We start from the raw sequence: 19,048 nt of genomic DNA, 5'->3' as shown, positions 1-19,048 counted from the left end.
CAACAACTCCGTTCGATCCCTTTGCCTAAGGATGCCTTTTCAAGCTCTTTTGTGGCAGAAATTGGCATTTTCTTCTCTATTCTTTCATTTCAATTATCTTATTCTATTCTTTCTCCCAGAGGTCTAGTGATGTTTCTCTTTTCACTCCTCATCTCGGTTTGTCAAGATCATGTTCAATTTCTTCCATTTACAGTTGAAGTGCTGTCCAAATTATATCAGTCTTATTCCTCTCTATCTTGTTTAACCAGAGTGTTGTGCCCGTTTTGCTCTAGTTCTTTTTCGCCTTATCAAGCCTTGCATCTCTTTTCAACCGGAGTGATGTCTGATATCTTTCTTACCCCTTGTTCCATGCATTCAATAGTTCCGGAGGCAGCATGTTGTGATTTCATCAAGTATCTTCTCATCTTATCAAGTTCTAATTCAATTCCTTTTCTTTTCAATCAGAGTGCTGCCCGAATTTGTTCCTCCTTGTTTATTTTTTTTAACGGAGTGCTATCAACTTCGTTCATCTTTGTTGCATTCTTCCTTTCAATTTGTTCAACCTCTCAAGATTTGTGGTTTCACTCGTTTGTCAAAGGAGCAACCTAGTTTTACCTCTTCTCTTTCTCTTCCGTTTTCCCTCCGGTGCCATTCTAGATCTTGGGACGAGATCCTCTCATAGTGGTGGAGTGTTGTAACGCCCCGAGACCGATGTGCCAGGTGTCCTCCAGTTATTCGATGTAGTTGCCTTGTCATTGCTTGCATGTCATGCATCTCATATCATGTCATCATGTGCATTGCATTTGCATACATGTTCGTCTCATGCATCCGAGCATTTTCCCCGTTGTCCGTTTTGCAATCCGGCGCTCCTATGTCACCCGGTGTCCCTTTCTACCTCTTTTCGTGTGCGGGTGTTAAATGTTTTCGGATTGGACCGAGACTTGTCATGCGGCCTTGGTTTACTACCGGTAGACCGCCTGTCAAGTTTCGTGCCATTTGGACTTCGTTTGATACTCCAACGGTTAACCGAGGGACCAAAAAGGCCTCGTGTGTGTTGCAGCCAAACACCCCTCCAAAGTGTCCCCAAACCCACCTAAACCTCCTCCATCATCTCGGTCGTTCGATCACGATCGCATGGCCGAAGACCGCACCTCATTTGGACTCTCCTAGATCTCTATACCTATAAACATGTGCACCCCGTTCATTTTCGCGGACGAAACCCTAGAATTTCCCTCCGCGCCGCGCCGGACGCGCCCACCACCTCCAGCCACATCGCCCCGGCCAATCATGAGGCGCCACGTCGCCTCCGCCTCCTCCCTCCTCTAATAGGGCGCTGCCACCTCAGCCCCCATCCGCCCCGCACCCGCCGCGGCCCGCCAGGCCCGCGTCCGGCCCCGCGAGCCAAGCGCCGCACCCGCCGCCCGTCCACGCGCCCCGCCGCCTGTGCTCGCAGGCGCCACCCCGCTCGCTCGCCGCCGGCCGTCGCCTCGCCTCGACTGCGTCGCCGCCTCCCGCCGGCCTCGGCTTCCGCGCGCGCGCCTCCGCAGAGCGCCTCGCCGCTGCCTGTCGTCCTCTTCGCCGCACCCCGCCGCCAATCTCCCGGCCGCCGCCCTTCTCGTCGCTGGCGCGCTCCGCCGCGGCGAGCCTCCTCGTCGTCCGCTGCCGCCTCGCCGGCGTCGTCCTCCGGCGCCGCCCCGCGCCGCTCACCGGAACCCGCTCGTCCTCGCCGGAGTCGGATCCGGTCAGATCCGTCCAGGTGGGACGAGATCCACCGGGATCCGAACCAAACGCGCCCCTCCGTCGCGAATCGCGTCGTCCCACACCGCGCCATCCCGCGTTGACTTTCCGCGAGGTCCAAATTTTCCCTAAGTCATTTTATCCCAGTAATTTTTAGGCATTTTCATCATGGCATAACTCTGCATCTGTAGCTCCGATTCGTGCGTGTAGCATATAAATATGTTCGTCTCGACGAGTACATCATTTCATCTCATTGCATCATTTTCATTTGAGCTCATCTTGATGCCCGAAATGCTGTTGGAAGAGGGCTATGTGATGATTATGTCAGATCTGTTTGAGCAAATGGCCTTTTGTCATTTTTGCGATGATTAATGTGTGCATGCTATGATCCTGAGCTCTACATGTGTTTTGTAGAATGCCATGTTATCTTTACAGGGGTGTATGCCATGTATTTTTGTGATATTTGTGGTGACTAGCACAAGCATGCAAAGTAGCTTACTCAATGATGCTGATTTCAGGGACTTAGTTTTTCACTAAGTCCTTGTCCTGATATTGTTTTTATGCCATATGTTCATGTTGTTTTCTAGTGATCCGTGCCTCTTTTGAGGATGATCAGTAATGATGTTTTGTTAATATGGTGGTGCTCTATCCGTCCATGTCTTTGTTTGCAATTATGGAGCACCCTAGCTTGAGTCAATCGAGCTCTACTTTTGCTATAAATGTTCCTAGCAGATTGTTAACATGTTTTGCAAATTTGCCAAGCTTGTTGTTGTTGATCCGTGCATGCTATGATGTTTTTCTTGCCATGTCTAGCTTATATGCCATGTCTTCTTGATGGGTGTATGCTTAGTTTGTCATGCCATGCTTTGTAGTGAGTGCATCGTGCTCGTAAACATGCCTACTCGTTAACTGTTTTGCCATGCTCCAGTTTTTCACTAAGTCTGAATCTGTTTATGTTTTTGCTATGTTCACATGCTTGCAATTGTATTTTCTGATCCCTTTTGGCTCAAGGTCACTAAGGGACTTTTGTTATGTGCTTAGAGTAGCTTCATGCCATGCCTTGTGTTGCCATGATATGTTCTTGTAGCATGTAGTTTTCATGCTCTAAAGATTGCTTCCTGATGATAAATTCCTGATTTGTTGTTATTTCACCAAGTCTGAAACCTGTTATCATTTGCACTTTTGCCATGCTTGTTTGAACCTGCTATTGAGTGAATTAGCCGTAGCTCAGTGTTCATCTTTTGTCAAGCATCATGAGTGGATCCCTGCCATATATTTTGTTGCCATGTTTGAGTGCTGTAGCATTTTGATCTTGTTGCATTTAGATGACTACTTGTTGTTTATCGCAGACCGGTGCCATATTTGTTTTACTTGCCATTTCCAATCCGTGCATCCGATTCCGGTGATCTTTATATCGATTTCGACCGAAATCATCTCACCTTTCTAGTGGCACTCTTGGATTTCCAAGTTGAGGCCAGGTCCAATCATTCCTTTCCAAGTCATGCATATGCATCACATACCGCATCCCGCATATCATACCATGTTCATGTGTTGGTTGTTACTATGTTGTGTGCTTCTTTCCGGTGTTGCTTCTTCGGGTTGGTTCTGATAACGTCACGTTTGTGAGGACCCGTTCGTCTATGTCCGTTTGTCTTCTTCATGGACTCGTTCTTCTTCCTTGCGGGATTTCAGGCAAGATGACCATACCCTCGAAATCACTTCTATCTTTGATTGCTAGTTGCTCGCTCTTTTGCTATGCCCATGCTGCGATACCTACCACTTGCTTATCATGCCTCCCATATTGTTAAGCCAAGCCTCTAACCAAACTTGTCCTAGCAAACCGTTGTTTGGCTATGTTACCGCTTTGCTCAGCCCCTCTTATAGCGTTGTTAGTTGCAGGTGAAGATTGGAGCTTGTTCCATGTTTGGAACATGGATATTTGTTGGGATATCACAATATCTCTTATTTAATTAATGCATCTATATACTTGGTAAAGGGTGGAAGGCTCGGCCTTATGCCTAGTGTTTTGTTCCACTCTTGCCGCCCTAGTTTCCGTCATATCGGTGTTATGTTCCCGGATTTTGCGTTCCTTACACGGTTGGGTTATAATGGGAATCCCTTGACAGTTTGCTTTCAATAAAACTCTTCCAGCAAGGCCCAACCTTGGTTTTACCATTCGCCACATAGCCTTTTTCCCTTGGGAGTCACGCATCCCGAGGGTCATCTTTATTTTAACCCCCCCCCCCGGGCCAGTGCTTGTCTAAGTGTTGGTCCAAACTAGAGCCACTTGCGGCGCCACCTCGGGGAAACTTGAGGGCTGGTTTTAGCTGTACGTAGTGTTCATCCGGTGTTGCCTTGAGAATGATATATGTGCAGCTCCTATCGAGATGTCGGCGCATCGGGCGATCTTGCTGGACTTGCTTTACCATTGTCGAGGATGTCTTGTAACCGGGATGCCGAGTCTGATCGGATTGTCTTGGGAGAAGGAATATCCTTCGTTGACCATGAGAGCTTGTGATGGGCTAAGTTGGGACACCCCTGCAGGGATTTGAACTTTCGAAAGCCGTGCCCGCGGTTATGGGCTGATGGGAATTTGTTAATGTTTGGTTGTAGAAAACCTGAAGTTGACCTTAATTAAAAATGCACCAACCGCGTGTGTTACCGTGATGGTCTCTTCTCGGCGGAGTCCGGGAAGTGAACACGGTGTTGGAGTTATGCTTGACGTAGGTTATTCTAGGATCACTTCTTGATCGTAGTTGTTCGACCGTGCCTTTGCCTTCTCTTCTCGCTCTCATTTGCGTATGTTAGCCACGAAATATGCTAGTCGCTTGCTGCAGCTCCACCTCATACCTTTTACCCTACCTTTAAGCTTAAATAGTCTTGATCGTGAGGGTGTGAGATTGCTGAGTCCCCATGACTCACAGATACTTCCAAAACCAGCTTGTAGGTGCCGATGAGAACGTGCAGGTGATGCAACCAAGCTCAAGGAGCAGCTCGATGAAGATCTTGTCCGTTGTGTCGTTTCATTCTAGATGATCAGTAGTGGAGCCCAGTTGGGGTCGATCGGGGATCTGTGTAGCATTTGGGGTAGTCTTCTTCTATTTTGGTTCCGTAGTCAGACCTTGATTGTATCTGGATGATGTAATGCTTTATTCATGTATTGTGTGAAGTGGCGATTGTAAGCCAACTATGTATCTCTTTCCCTTATGTATTACATGGGTTGTGTGAAGATTACCTCACTTGCGACATTGCTTTCAATGCGATTATGCCTCTAAGTCGTGCTTCGACACGTGGGAGATATAGCCGCATCGAGGGCGTTGCACCTATATTGGTTTTCGGTGGCTACAGAGGCTTATGGCGGCGGAACTCCTGATCTAGGTTATTTTCTGGAGGTTTCTGTATTTATAGGAAATTTTGGCGTCGGTCTCACGTCAAGAAGGTGCCCGAGTCGTCCACGAGGCAGGCCCACGCCCCCCCCCCCCCCCCGGGGGGGGGGCGCCCCCACCCTCGTGGACAGCCTGGGACTCTTTTGGCCCATCTCTTTTACTCCGGGGTCTTCTTTTGGTCCATAGAAATCATCAAAATTGGCATGTCAATTGGACTCCGTTTGGTATTCGTTTTCTGCAAAACTCAAAAACAGGGAAAAATAGAAACTGCCACTGGGCTCTAGGTTAATAGGTTAGTCCCAAAAACCATATAAAATAGCATATAAATGCATATAAAACATCCAAGGTTGATAATATAATAGCATGAATACTTCATAAATTATAGATACGTTGGAGACGTATTAGCATCCCCAAGCTTAATTCCTGCTCGTCCTCGAGTAGGTAAATGATAAAAGAAATAATTTATGAAGTGTGAATGCTAGCAAGTGCATAAGTTTCATCAATGATAGTTCCAATCACTTTTTCTAGCATCATTATATATCATAACAGTAACTCATCTTCATAAATATTTTCATGATCAAGTAACAAGCTATTCACATGTTAAAGTATAGATCGTAAACTTTCTTGAAACTAACAAACTATATTCTCAGTCATCAAACAATTGCAATTCATCTTATTTTCAGGAAGGGTCTATGTCAGAGCTTTGATTTAGGAAACTCCACATACTCAACTATCATTTAATCTTTCACAATTGCTAACACTCACGTGATATTTATCGGTTCAAAGTTTTAATCAGACACAGATAAACATAGGGGCTTATAGATTCACCTCCCAACCTTTTACCTCAAGGGTAATGTCAACAATAATAGTTCATGATAACTTACATCCAATTGGATATATATATATATATATATATATATCAGGATCCTTCCAACACAATGTGCTTGCCAAAGGATAAAATGTAAAAGGAAAGGTGAAGATCACCATGACTCTTGCATAAGGTAGAAGATAAAAGTAAAAGATAGGCCCTTTGCAGCGGGAAGCAAAGGTTGTCATGCGCTTTTATGGTTGGATGCACAAAATCTTAATGCAAAAGAACGTCACTTTATATTGCCACTTGTGATATGGACCTTTATTATGCAATCCGTCGCTTTTATTTCTTCCACATCACAAGATCGTATAAAGCTTATTTTCTCCACATTAATAGATCATACATATTTAGAGGGCAATTTTATTGCATGCGCCGATGACAACTTACTTGAAGAATCTTACTCAATCCATAGGTAGGTATGGTGGACTCTCATGGCAAAACTGGTTTAAGGAATGTTTGAAAGCACAAGTAGTATCTCTACTTGGTGCAAAGAATTTGGCTAGCATGAGGGGGAAAAGCAAGCTCAACAAGTTGGATGATCCAAGACAATATACTTTATTTCGGATATAAGAAAACATAACCCATTACGTTGTCTTCCTTGTCCGACATCAACCTTTTAGCATGTCATATTTAGTGAGTGCTCACAATTGCAAAACATGTCCAAGATAGTATATTTATATGTGAAATCTCTCTTCCTTCAATATTCTTTCATGAATTGTTCAAGTGAACAATTATACGTTTGCTAACTTTCAATTAGTTTACTACCTATACTTATTCTGTGTGAAGTCATTACTCCCCATAGTATAAGCATATGAAACATATATAAATTCAGATTTATGGTATTCAATTCATTCAACCATTTACTCATAGGATATATGTGAAGCACGTGAGTAAATGACAAACTACTCCAAAAAGATATAAGTGAAGGACACTGAGTAGTCAAATAATTAACTAGTCATGGGAGGATTCCCCCTTTTTTCATTCAAGATTTCAGATCCAATGATTTTATTCAAACAACAAGTAAAATTGAAAATACGCTCCAAGCAAAACACATATCATGTGACGAATAAAAATATAGCTCCGAGTAAGGTATACCGATAGTTTTTGAAGACGAAAGAGGGGATGCCTTCCGGGGCATCCCCAAGCTTAGGTGCTTGGGTCTTCCTTGAATATTACCTTGGGGTGCCTTGGGCATCCCCAAGCTTAGGGTCTTTCCACTCCTTGTTCTCCTCATATCGATATCTCACCCAAAGCTTGAAAACTTCAATCACACAAAACTTGATGGAACTTCGTGAGATAGGTTAGTATGATAAAGAGTAAACCATTCACTTTGGTACTGTCAAAGACAAGGCTCATACGTGTTCTCACACAAAGCCTACTTTACCATATCATTTCTACAATTTATATTGAGATATATAAGTCACAGAAACTAGAAAACAAGCAAACTATGCAATGAAAACAGAATCTGTCAGAAACAGAACAGTCTGTAATGATCTGAACACTAACCATACTTCTGATACTCAAAAAATTATGAAATAAATTGGTGGACGTGAGGAATTTATCTATTAATCTTATTCAAGATGAATCAGCACCAAAGCACTCTTTAAAAAATGTCAGCTAATCTCATGAGCGCAAAGTTTCTATTTTTTTACAGAAAGATCACATTAACTTTCACCCAACTCTTCCCAAAGGTCTTACTTCGCCCTTTATTGGAACAAAAGCTATACTACATGATTAATACAGAAGCTTAATCATAAGAACACACAAAAACAGTAAGGGTAAATATTGGGTTGTCTCCCAACAAGCGCTTTTCTTTAATGCCTTTTAGCTAGGCATGATGATTTCAGTGATGCTCACATGAAAGATAAGACTTGAACATAAAGAGAGCATCATGAAGAATATGACTAGCACATTTAAACCTAACCCACTTCCTATTCCTAGGGATTTTGTGAGCACACAATTTATGGGAACAAGAATCAACTAGCATAGGAAGGCAAAACAAGTATAACTTCAAAACTTTAAGCACATAGAGAGGAAAACTTGATATTATTGCACTCCTACAAACATGTATTTCGCCCTCATAATAATTTTCAGTAGCATAATGAATGAGTTCAACAATATTACCATCACATAAAGCATTCTTTTCATGATCTACGAGCATAGAAATTTTACTACTCTCCACATAAGCAAAATTCTCCTTATTCGGAATGGCGGGATCACTAGTTCCTAAAGTTGACACTCTTCCAAACCCGCTTTAGATGATAGTATTATTCATACTCCAAAATATATAAGGTAAGTTAATGGAGCATTCTACAATTAATATAAACTAACCAATGTCCAAGCTCAAAATGTATGAGTGAAGCACACAAAGCATTCTATAAAACCATACTCAAAAAATTTAAGTGAAGCACAAAGAGCAATTCTATAAGATCATACTTAAAAGATATAAGTGAAGCACATGAGGCATTATATAAATCCATGAAGGTATATATCATACTAGCATGGTTCATAAAGGAAGAACAAAAAACACAAAGGACACAAATCATGTGAACGAAACAAAAACCGAGGTATACCGATAATTGTTGAAGAAGAAAGATGGGATGCCAATCGGGGCATCCCCAAGATTAGATGCTTGAGTATCCTTAGAATATTTACTTGGGGTGCCTTGGGCATCCCAAAGCTTGAGCTCTTGCCTCTCTTTATTCTTCTCACATCGGTAACTCCTCGTTCTTCGAACACTTCATCCACACAAAACTTTAACAAAAACTTTGTGAGATCCGTTAGTATAATAAGGAAAATCACTACCTTTAGGTACTGTTGCAAACTCATTCCAATTTCATATTAGAACTATATCTACTGTATTCCAACTTCACCATGGTTCATACCCCCCGATACTACCATAGATTCATCAAAATAAGCGAACAACTCATAGAAAACAGAATCTGTCAAAAACAGGACAATCTGTAGTAATATGGAAGTTTAGTAAACTTCTGTAACTCCAAAAATTATGAAATAAATTTGAAAATTTGAAAAATTTATACAGAAGTAATTTTTAAAAAGTTTCAGACTCATTTGACTTTCCAGTAAAAATGTAAAAAATCACGCGCTACAGCCAAAGTTTCTGTTTTTGTTCTGCACATAGTAAACAACCAATCTAATCATCCTAAAACCAAAGCTTGGCACATTATTTTAATAATACAATGGATATATGTAAGGAGATAATTATTTACAGAGAAACTTCCATGAAAAATTCTACATTGTTTCCGTGAGCATGAACACGAGTGCTCAAGGTCGACCCTCACTTCTTCAATGCATAACTTTCCAATCACTTCTCTTTTTGAAAAACTTTTTAGGCATGAGAGGCAAGTAATTTTTTTTTATTTTCATTCTTTAAAAAAAATTGTATGTTTCACCCACAACTAAACAGAAACAAAAAGGAAAAACAAAATCTACTTAGTGAAGAAAGCAAACAAGCATACACGAGAATATCAACCCCACGCTATTGCTCCCCGGCAACGGCGACGAAAAAGAGCTTGATAATCCCCAAGTGCGGGGAATCATCATAGCAATTCCCAATGGTGGAAGTGATAAGTATTGAGTGTCGAACCCACAAGGAGCTAAAGGTAAGATCAATATTCTCTCAAGTCCTATCTGCCACTGATACGACTCTACGTACGCTGAACGTTTGCTTCCAACTAGCAACGAGAAATAAAACTATGTTGTGGGTATGAAGTGGATAACTTTGCATGATATCGGAGAGCTAAAATATGAAAGTAGGTGCTGTTATGATAAAGTTAGAATATATTACTAATTATTATAAATAGCGAGTGTGGAATAATGGTGGATCGGTGTGCGGAATTGTCCTAGGCAATTGTTAACAAGACCGATAGTCGTCATTGCAATTTCATATGAGGGAGAGGCATAAGCTAACATACTTTCTCTTCTTGGATCATATGCACTTATGATTGGAAATCTAGCAAGCATCCGCAACTACTAAAGATCATTAAGGTAAAACCCAACCATAGCATTAAAGCATCAAGTCCTCTTTATCCCATACGCAACAACCCCCTTACTCGGGTTTGTGTTTCAATCACTCACGCAATCCACTATAAGCGAATCATAAACGTATTGCAACACCTTACAGCAGGAATCCCTCACGCTTGCGCGACATGGAGGGCACCATAGGACAGCACCAAAATAAAACATACAACTCGTACCAATCTAGATCATCAATCAACCCAAAGACAAAAGATATCTACTCAAAACATCATAGGATGGCAACACATCATTAGATCATAATATGTGGCATAAAGCACCATGTTCAAGTAGGGATTACAGCGGGGTGCAGGAGAGTGGACCGCGTAAAAGAGATGAGGATGGTGATGTTGATGAAGATGATCACCGCAGCGATGATTCCCCACTCGATGGCACTCCGGTGCCACCAAGAGAGAGGAGGAGAGGTTCTCCCCCTTGTGCTTCCTCCTCCATGGCCTCCCCCTGGATGGGGGGAGGTCCCCCTCTGGTCCTTGGCCTTCATGCTGATGGTGGCCCCTCCGGGATCCTCCTCCATGCCCTTCGGTGATGATGGCCCCCTCCGACAAGGTGCCAGAGAGGGCCTAGATTGGTTTTCGGTGGCTACGGAGGCTTCTGGCGGCGGAAATCCCGATCTAGGTTATTTTCTAAAGGTTTATGTATTTATAGGAAATTTTGGCGTCGGTCTCACGTCAAGAAGGTGCCCGAGTCGTCCACGAGGCAGGCCCATGTGGCTAGGGGCGGCGGGGGGGGGGGGCGTCCCCCACCCTCATGGACGGCCCGAGACTCTTCTGGCCCAGCTCTTTTACTCCGGTGTCTTCTTTTGGTCCATAAAAAGTAATCAAAAATTGGCACGTCAATTGGACTCCGTTTGGTATTCCTTTTCTGCAGAACTCAAAAACAAGGAAAAACAAAAACTGGCATTGGGCTCTGGGTTAATAGGTTAGTCCCAAAACCATATAAAATAGCATATAAATGCATATAAAACATCCAAGGTTGATAATATAATAGCATGAATACTTCATAAATTATAGATACGTTGGAGACGTATCACATAATGAGGGGATGAACTGCACGAACTTCACCCTTAGCAAAGATGTATGGTTGATGTTAGTCGGATTCTTCTACCTCTTGAACATGCGTTGGTTTTCCCTTGAAGAGGAAAGGGTGATGCATCAACGTAGCATAAGTATTTCCCTCGGGTTTTGAGAACCAAGGTATCAATCCAGTAGAAGACAACGCACAAGTCACCTAGTACCTGCACAAACAATCAAGAACCTCGCAACCAACGCGATAAAGGGGTTGTCAATCCCTTCATGGTCACTTGCGAAAGTGAGGTCTGATAGAGATAGTAATATAAATATTTTTGGTATTTTTTGTATAGATTGGAAAGTAAAGATTGCAAAATAGTAAATGAGATGCGATAATAAAAGAGATGCAATATAATAAGAAAGAGACCTATAGGCCATAAGTTTCACTAGTGGCTTCTCTCATGATAGCATGTATTACGGTGGGTGAACAAATTACTACCGAGCAATTGATAGAAAAGTGCATAGGTATGAAGATATCTAAGGCGACGATCACAAATATAGGCATCACGTCCGTGTCAAGTAGATCGAGACGATTCCGCATCTACTACTATTACTCTACACATCGACCGCTATCCAGCATGCATCTAGAGTATTAAGTTCATAAGAACAGAGTAACGCATTAAGCAAGATGACATGATGTAGAGGGATAAACTCAAGCAATATGACATAAACCCCATATTTTTATCCTCGATGGCAACAATACAATGCGTGCCTTGCTTCCCCTACTATCATTGGGAAAGGACACCGCAAGATTGAACCCAAAGCTAAGAACTTCTCCCATTGCAAGAAAGATCAATCTAGTAGGCCAAAATAACCGATGATTCGAAGAGACTTGCAAAGATATCAAATCATGCATATAAGAATTCAGAGAAGAACCAAATAATATTCACAGATAATCAAGTTCATAAACCCACAATTCATCGGATCTCGGTAAACACACCGCAAAAGAGTATTACATTGAATAGATCTCCAAGAACATCGAGGAGAAATTTGTATTGAAGATCAAAGAGAGAGAAGAAGCCATCTAGCTAATAAGTATGGACCCGTAGGTCTGTGGTAAACTACTCACGCTTCATCGGAGAGGCTATGGTGTTGATGTAGAAGCCTTTCGTGATCGATTCCCCCTCCGGCAGATCGCCAGAAAAGGCCCCAAGATGGGATCTCACGGGTACAGAAGGTTGCGACGGTGGAAAAGTGGTTTCGTGGCTCCTCCTAATGTTTCTAGGGCATAAGGGTATATATAGGCGAAAGAAGTACGTCGGTGGAGCTCCGTGGGGCCCACGAGGGTGGGGGCACGCCTACCCCCCTGGGTGTGCCCTCCTGCCTCGTGGCCGCCTCATGGAGTTCCAGACTTCCATTCCAAGTCTCCTGGTTTGCTTTTGGTCCAAGAAAGATCATTGCGAAGGTTTCATTCCGTTTGGATTCCGTTTGGTATTCCTTTTCTACGAAGCACTGAAATAGGAAAAAAAACAAAAACTGGCACTGGGCCTCCGGTTAAAAGGTTAGTCCCAAAAATAATATAAAAGAGCATATTAAAGCCCATTAAACATCCAAAATAGATAATATAATAGCATGGAACAATGAAAAATTAGAGATACGTTGGAGACGTATCAAATTCCCGGCTGACCTCAGAACATTCCAAGAACTTTCTAATGCCACCTCCAGCTTTGGCCAGTTACAAGTTTGGGATAGAGTTAAATCTTCTGATACTGCAGTTGTTGTAAAGGTCAAAATTGATGCCCTAAAAGATGTCCAGGCTAGTACACTCGTCTCTAGCGCCAGCAATTTAAGTGGTCAGTCTTGGACTTGCCCTGTGGTAATCTTTCAAGATTTGCCTACGGGAGGCCCCCACCTGATGAAGATACAGTCCTAGCAGATGCCATTCTCACCCCAGGCCACCAGAGCAGTTTTGTCATCCAAATCAGAATAACTTGATTGTTGGGCCCGTTGCTACACACCTCATTCAACAAGAGAACAACGACAATGAGAACATGGATATGGAATAGGAGGAAGAGGGCTGGGGCCACTAGGCTATGCCACAGGCTCCAGTTGATGTTGAGTTGCAAGTAGAGGAATTTATAGAGCTCAACGACTTTCTTGGTCCACTGAATGTTGATGTTCTCCAACCTGCTGACAATGATGGTAGTGGGCTAACCATCTCCCTTGGTCTCAATATCTCAAATGGCAGCTCTGCAATTTCAGTGGGTGGTGGCCCAAACATGCAGGAACTGAATGAGCTTATGGCACCACTTGTCCTACCTGCATTGCATCCTGCTCTGAATAATGTTGTGATTGATCTTAATCATCCTGCTATCCCACCTATGGAGGTACAACCTATGGATAACCTTCATCAGCCAGCTCAACAACCTATTGTGGTACAACAGGATTTGCCTAATCCCCCAGCTCCTGCCAATCAATATGAGGTTGTTTCCCAAAATGTTGCAGCCAGTCTACCCCAGGAGGAGTCTGCTTCACTCCCTGCCACTGCACTATTGGAACAAGTTGCTCTGATTAGTCAGAATACTACCCTGCTGGTAGATCCAACACCAGCATTGCAAGATATCAACTCCTGTATAGTCCCAAATACCAATATGGAAGATGTGTCAGTGCATACTACTCAAACTGCAGTTTGTGTTAGTCCATCAATTTATCAAAGAGTCAACATACCTATGTCTGACAATCAAGGCCCAGAGATTAATCAAAGTGATTCAATAGGTAATAGCATGGAAGCCCCTCCTGGATTTCCTTTACCTGCTTACAAGGGCAATATTATTGTTAATTCTATGCATTTACCAGACTATGTTGATCCCATGCTCAATGGTCTAAACCCAAATACTACTATAACAGGAGATGGTACTGAATTTTTGTCCAAGGAAGGCCTGGAACTCTACAACAAGTACTTTGCTCCCTCTTATGACCAGGGGGCATATCCAGGTATCAACAGAGTGGTTCAACTTTATTACTTTAGCTCTGGTAATTCCTGATAATTTTGACTGGGCCAAATCATTGCTCACACCTAAGCTCTGGACTTATTTAATTGAGGGCTCTAGCTGAAAGAAGTGTTTTCCTTTTGTCATTCCTAAATCTTGTATTTCTGGACTGCAACCTATTTGCACACAGGTGGGTATAGAACATGAAGCTTCATCTGTCCCAACCAATGTCACCCTAGTAGCAGCAAGTGCAACTGCAAATGTCAGCACCTCAGTCATTCATGGTCAAAGAAAGAGAAAATAGAAAGCTCCCATAGTGGAAACTGAGGTAAGGAGTGAAGGAAATATGCCCTAGAGGCAATAATAAAGTTGTTATTTTATATTTCCACTATGGGAAATATATGTTTATTATTCACGCTAGAATTGTATTAACCGGAAACTTGATACATGTGTGGATACATAGACAAAACACCGTGTCCCTCGTAAGCCTCTACTAGACTAGCTCGTTAATCAAACATGGTAAAGTTTCCTAACCATAGATATGTTTTGTCATTTCATGAACGGGATCACATCATTACAAGAATGATGTGATGGACAAGACCCATCTATTAGCTTAGCATAATGATCATTAAGCTTTATTACTATTGCTTTCTTCATGACTTATACATATTCCTCTGACTATGAGATTATGCAACTCCCGAATACCGGAGGAACACCTTGTGTGCTATCAAACATTACAATGTAACTGGGTGATTATAAAGATGCTCTACAGGTGTCTCCGAAGGTGTTTGTCGGGTTGGCATAGATCGAGATTAGGATTTGTCACTCCGAGTATCGGAGTGGTATCTCTAGGCCCTCTTGGTAATGCACATCACTATAAGTCTTGCAAGCAATGTGACTGATGAGTTAGTTGCGGGATGATGCATTACGGAACGAGTAAAGAGACTTACCGGTAGCGAGATTGAACTAGGTATGATGATACCAAGGATCGAATCTCGGGCAAGTAACATACCGAGGAGTTTTCGGGGTCCCGTATGAGATCACGGACATGACGAGGAGTCTCGAAATGGTCGAGAGGTAAAGATTGATATATTGGACGATGGTATTCGGACACCGGAATGGTTCCGGGTTGTTTCGGGTATTTTTCAGAGTATGGGAGGTTACCGGAACCCCCCGGCGAAAGTTATGGGCCTACATGGGCCATAGGGGAGAGGGGAGGCATCCCACAAGGGGTGGCCACGCCCCCCTCCCATGGGGAGTCCGAATTGGAATAGGGGAGGGGGCATGCCCGCCTTTCCTTCTCCTCTTCCCTCTCCTTCCCCCTTTCCCCCTCTGGAAGAAGGAAGGGGGAGGCCGAATTGGACATGGAGTCCAAGTCGGTTTCCTCTCCCTATGGCACGCCCCATGGCCGGCCTCCTCCTTTCCTCCTTTATATACAGGGGCAAGGGGCACCCCAAAGCACATCAATTGTTCTATTAGCCGTGTGTGGTGCCCCCTCCATAGTTCACTCCTCCAGTCATAGCGTCGTAGTGCTTAGGCGAAGCACTGCGCGGATCACATCACCATCACCATCACCATGCAGTCGTGCTGACGAAACTCTCCCCGACCCTCTTCTGGATCAAGAGACTGAGGGACGTCATCGAGCTGAACGTGTGCTGAACTCGGAGGTGTCGTACGTTTGGTACTTGATCGGTTGGATCACGAAGACGTTCGACTACATCAACCGCGCTAACCTAACGCTTCCGCTTTCGGTCTATGAGGGTATGTGGACACACTCTCCCCCTCTCGCTGCTATGCATCTCATAGATTTATCTTGCGTGATCATAGGAATTTTTTTGAAATTTCATGCTACGTTCCCCAACAAGGAGAAGTTGCAGGTTCAGCAAAATTAACAAGGGTTTTAAAAAATAGACATGTCAAGATAGAAATTGCTTTTATTGTACCACCAGTCCTCCTGCAATTGCTCCTAAAATCATCAAAAATCTATCTATTTTCTTTTGCAAGGCTGCTACTAAGGATTGCACTAAAGACATGTTGCACCAGCCCAAGAAAAAGAAGGATAACAAGACTGCTGGAAAGGGAAACATGAAGAAATCTGGAGGACCAAATGCCTAGGATCTACATCTACAATAGTTGTCTTGTTGCCTATAGTTGGGCTCAGTCATCATCCTTTTGAATGAATCTTTTTAGGTCTATAATCTTGTCGTTATGTTCTATGGAATTTACATCTATTGTAATGGGTTTCATGTTAGTTGGACTGTACTTTTGCTTGTATGGCTCCTATCAAACCTTCTCAGTTTATCTGCCCTATCTCGGACCTTGGAGATGCTTGAACTATGTGATAATGTTGTGTGGTCACTCTAATCATAATTTGGATGTACTCTTTGTCATGCTTGAATTGAGATGTAACTTAAGGCTCGGTCACCCTTGGCAGTGGTTCACTTTGCACAGCTACTAGCCCTTGCCTTTATGAATGAACGGGTAGGAGCTCCACCTGGAGTAATATGCAAAGTGCTACCTTGCTTGAAAAAATTGGATTGGGTATTCACATCAGAAGCTTGGACCGCTCATTTCCCCAACACACTGGTTCTTCCCCTTGCTAAGCCTGTTTCTGATCATGTTCCTTGTTTAATTCAGATAGGAACTCTTATCCCAAAGGAAAAAATCTTCAGATTTGAGAATTAGTAGCTGCAAATTCAGGGTTTCAAAGATATTATCAAGACCAATTGGGAGCAAGATATTAATATCACAGATAGTACTAAAAGGATCATTGCCAAGTTCAAAAGGTTAAGGCAATGCTTAAAGTTCTGGGCTAAATCAATTTCACAACTTAGCAACGCAATCAAAGCCACCAATGAAGTGCTCTTCTTCTTGGATACTACTGAGGAATTCAGGCCCTTGCAGGATGTTGAATGGAATGGCAAAGAATTTCTAAAACAACACTTGTTAAACCTTCTAGAATTGCAGAAAATCTACTGGCAGCAGAGAGCCACTATCAGATGGGTAAAGTTTGGAGATACCAATTCTCAGTATTTTCAGGCCAAAGCTACTCTGAAATACAGAGTTAACCATATTCATAGCTTACAAGATGAAAATGGCAACACAGTCGGAGATCATTGTTCCAAAGCAAACATTCTGCTAAAAGCTTCCAAGGACAGGCTAAATACATCAGTTCCCACTTTTAATTTGCTAAACTTAGAAGGGCTCATCAATAGACAACCCAACCTCTCCATGCTATAAATTACTTTCTCCAAAGAAGAAATTGATGAGGTTATTAAGGAGCTTCCCATTGAGAAGGCACAAGGACCTGATGGTTTTAACACTAATTTTGTAAAGGCCTGTCATGACATTATTGCACCTGATTTTTATGCATTGATTGATGATTTCTATCATGGGAAGATCAGCCTACAAAGTATAAATTCCTCTTTTCCCAAGATTGATGGCCCAACTACTCCAAATGACTACATGCCTATCTTTCTGCTCAATTGTTCAATTAAAATCATCACAAAGCTGCTGGCTAATAGACTGCAGAAGGTCATTCTCAAGATGGTGAACACCAATGAATATAGACCCATTTAAGACTGCCTAGCATGGGCTTATGAGTACATTTACCAATGTAATTCTTCAGATAGAGAGATCCTTGTGTTGAGGCTGGATTTCTGAAAGGCTTTTGATCTCATTGACATCATACCATTAAAAAGATTCTAATTGCTAGAGGATTTGGGGAAAGATGGATCATGTGGATGGGTATGATTTTCAGCTCTGGATACTCATCCGTGCTATTAAATGGGGTCCCTGGAAAACAAATCCTATGCAAAAGAGGGGTCAGACAAGGAGATTCTCTCTCCCCTCTGTTGTTTGTCTTAGCTGTTGATCTGCTATAGTCAGACATGAATGAATCCATGAATAATAATCTCATTAGTAAGCCCCTTGATGGACATCCCTGCCTGATTTCTGAGTAATACAGTATGCAGATGATAGTGTTATCTTGATGCCAACTTGCAGTACTCAATTAGAACAATTCAAGAATTTGCTCATGCGTTTCTCAGTCTACAATGGCCTGAGGATCTACTTTCAAAAATCTGCCATGATCCCAATCAACACTAGTCAAGCAAAAATGGAACTTCTGGCTCAAAACCTAGGTTGCATCATTGGTACATTCCCTTTTACATATTTGGGACTGCCTCTTAGCTTGACCAAACCAAAGTTAGAAGATTTTGTGCCCATAATTAAAAGTATTGACTGGAGACTCTCTCGATGTTCAACTTTTTTGTCATATGGAGATAAGCTCATTCTTATCAAATCAGTCTTCACAAGTATCCCCACCTTTTTCATGAGTACTTTGGAGCTCCCTGCTGGCATAGTTGAGCAGATTAACAAGTATCTTAGGCACTGCTTTTGAAGGAAGTATGGTATGGAGGACAAAGGCACAACTCTTATCTCCTAAAACAAAGTTTGCACTCCTAAGGACCGGGTGGATTTGGAGTCTTATATATTACCACTCATAACAAATGCCTTCTGATGAAACATCTCCATAAATTCCTAAATCGTCATGACCTACCCTGGATCCGTTTGATTTGGGATCCATATTATCCTCAAGGGGTTCTCTCTGAGAGGCTGATGGGCTCTTTCTGGTGGAGGAACATCCTCTAGCTCCTTCCTCAATTCAAGCTAGTCGCAAGAGGGGTAATTGGTCAGGGTAACACCATTTCTTTCTGGGATGATAATTTGGGATTGGGACCAATCAAAGAGAAATTTCCAGAGTTGTTCACCTTTTCCTTCAAGGACAAATTGACAATCAGGAATACCTACAAGCTGCTAACACTCTAGACAACTTTCATATTCCACTTTCAACACAGGAACACCAGCAGTTTCTACAGCTCCAAGATATTACTCAAGCATTTCAAATTGGGACCAACTTTGACAAATGGATTTACCCATGGGGAGCTGATTTCTCCTCCATCAAGTTGTACAAGCTGCTCAAAGATGGAGAACAGGCCCCACCAATCTTTGCCAAAATTT

This window comes from Triticum urartu, chromosome 7A (assembly GCF_056163025.1).
Source record: "Triticum urartu cultivar PI428250 chromosome 7A, HENAU_Tu73, whole genome shotgun sequence".
NCBI lineage: Eukaryota > Viridiplantae > Streptophyta > Magnoliopsida > Poales > Poaceae > Triticum > Triticum urartu.
This window is presented reverse-complemented; position numbering follows the sequence as displayed.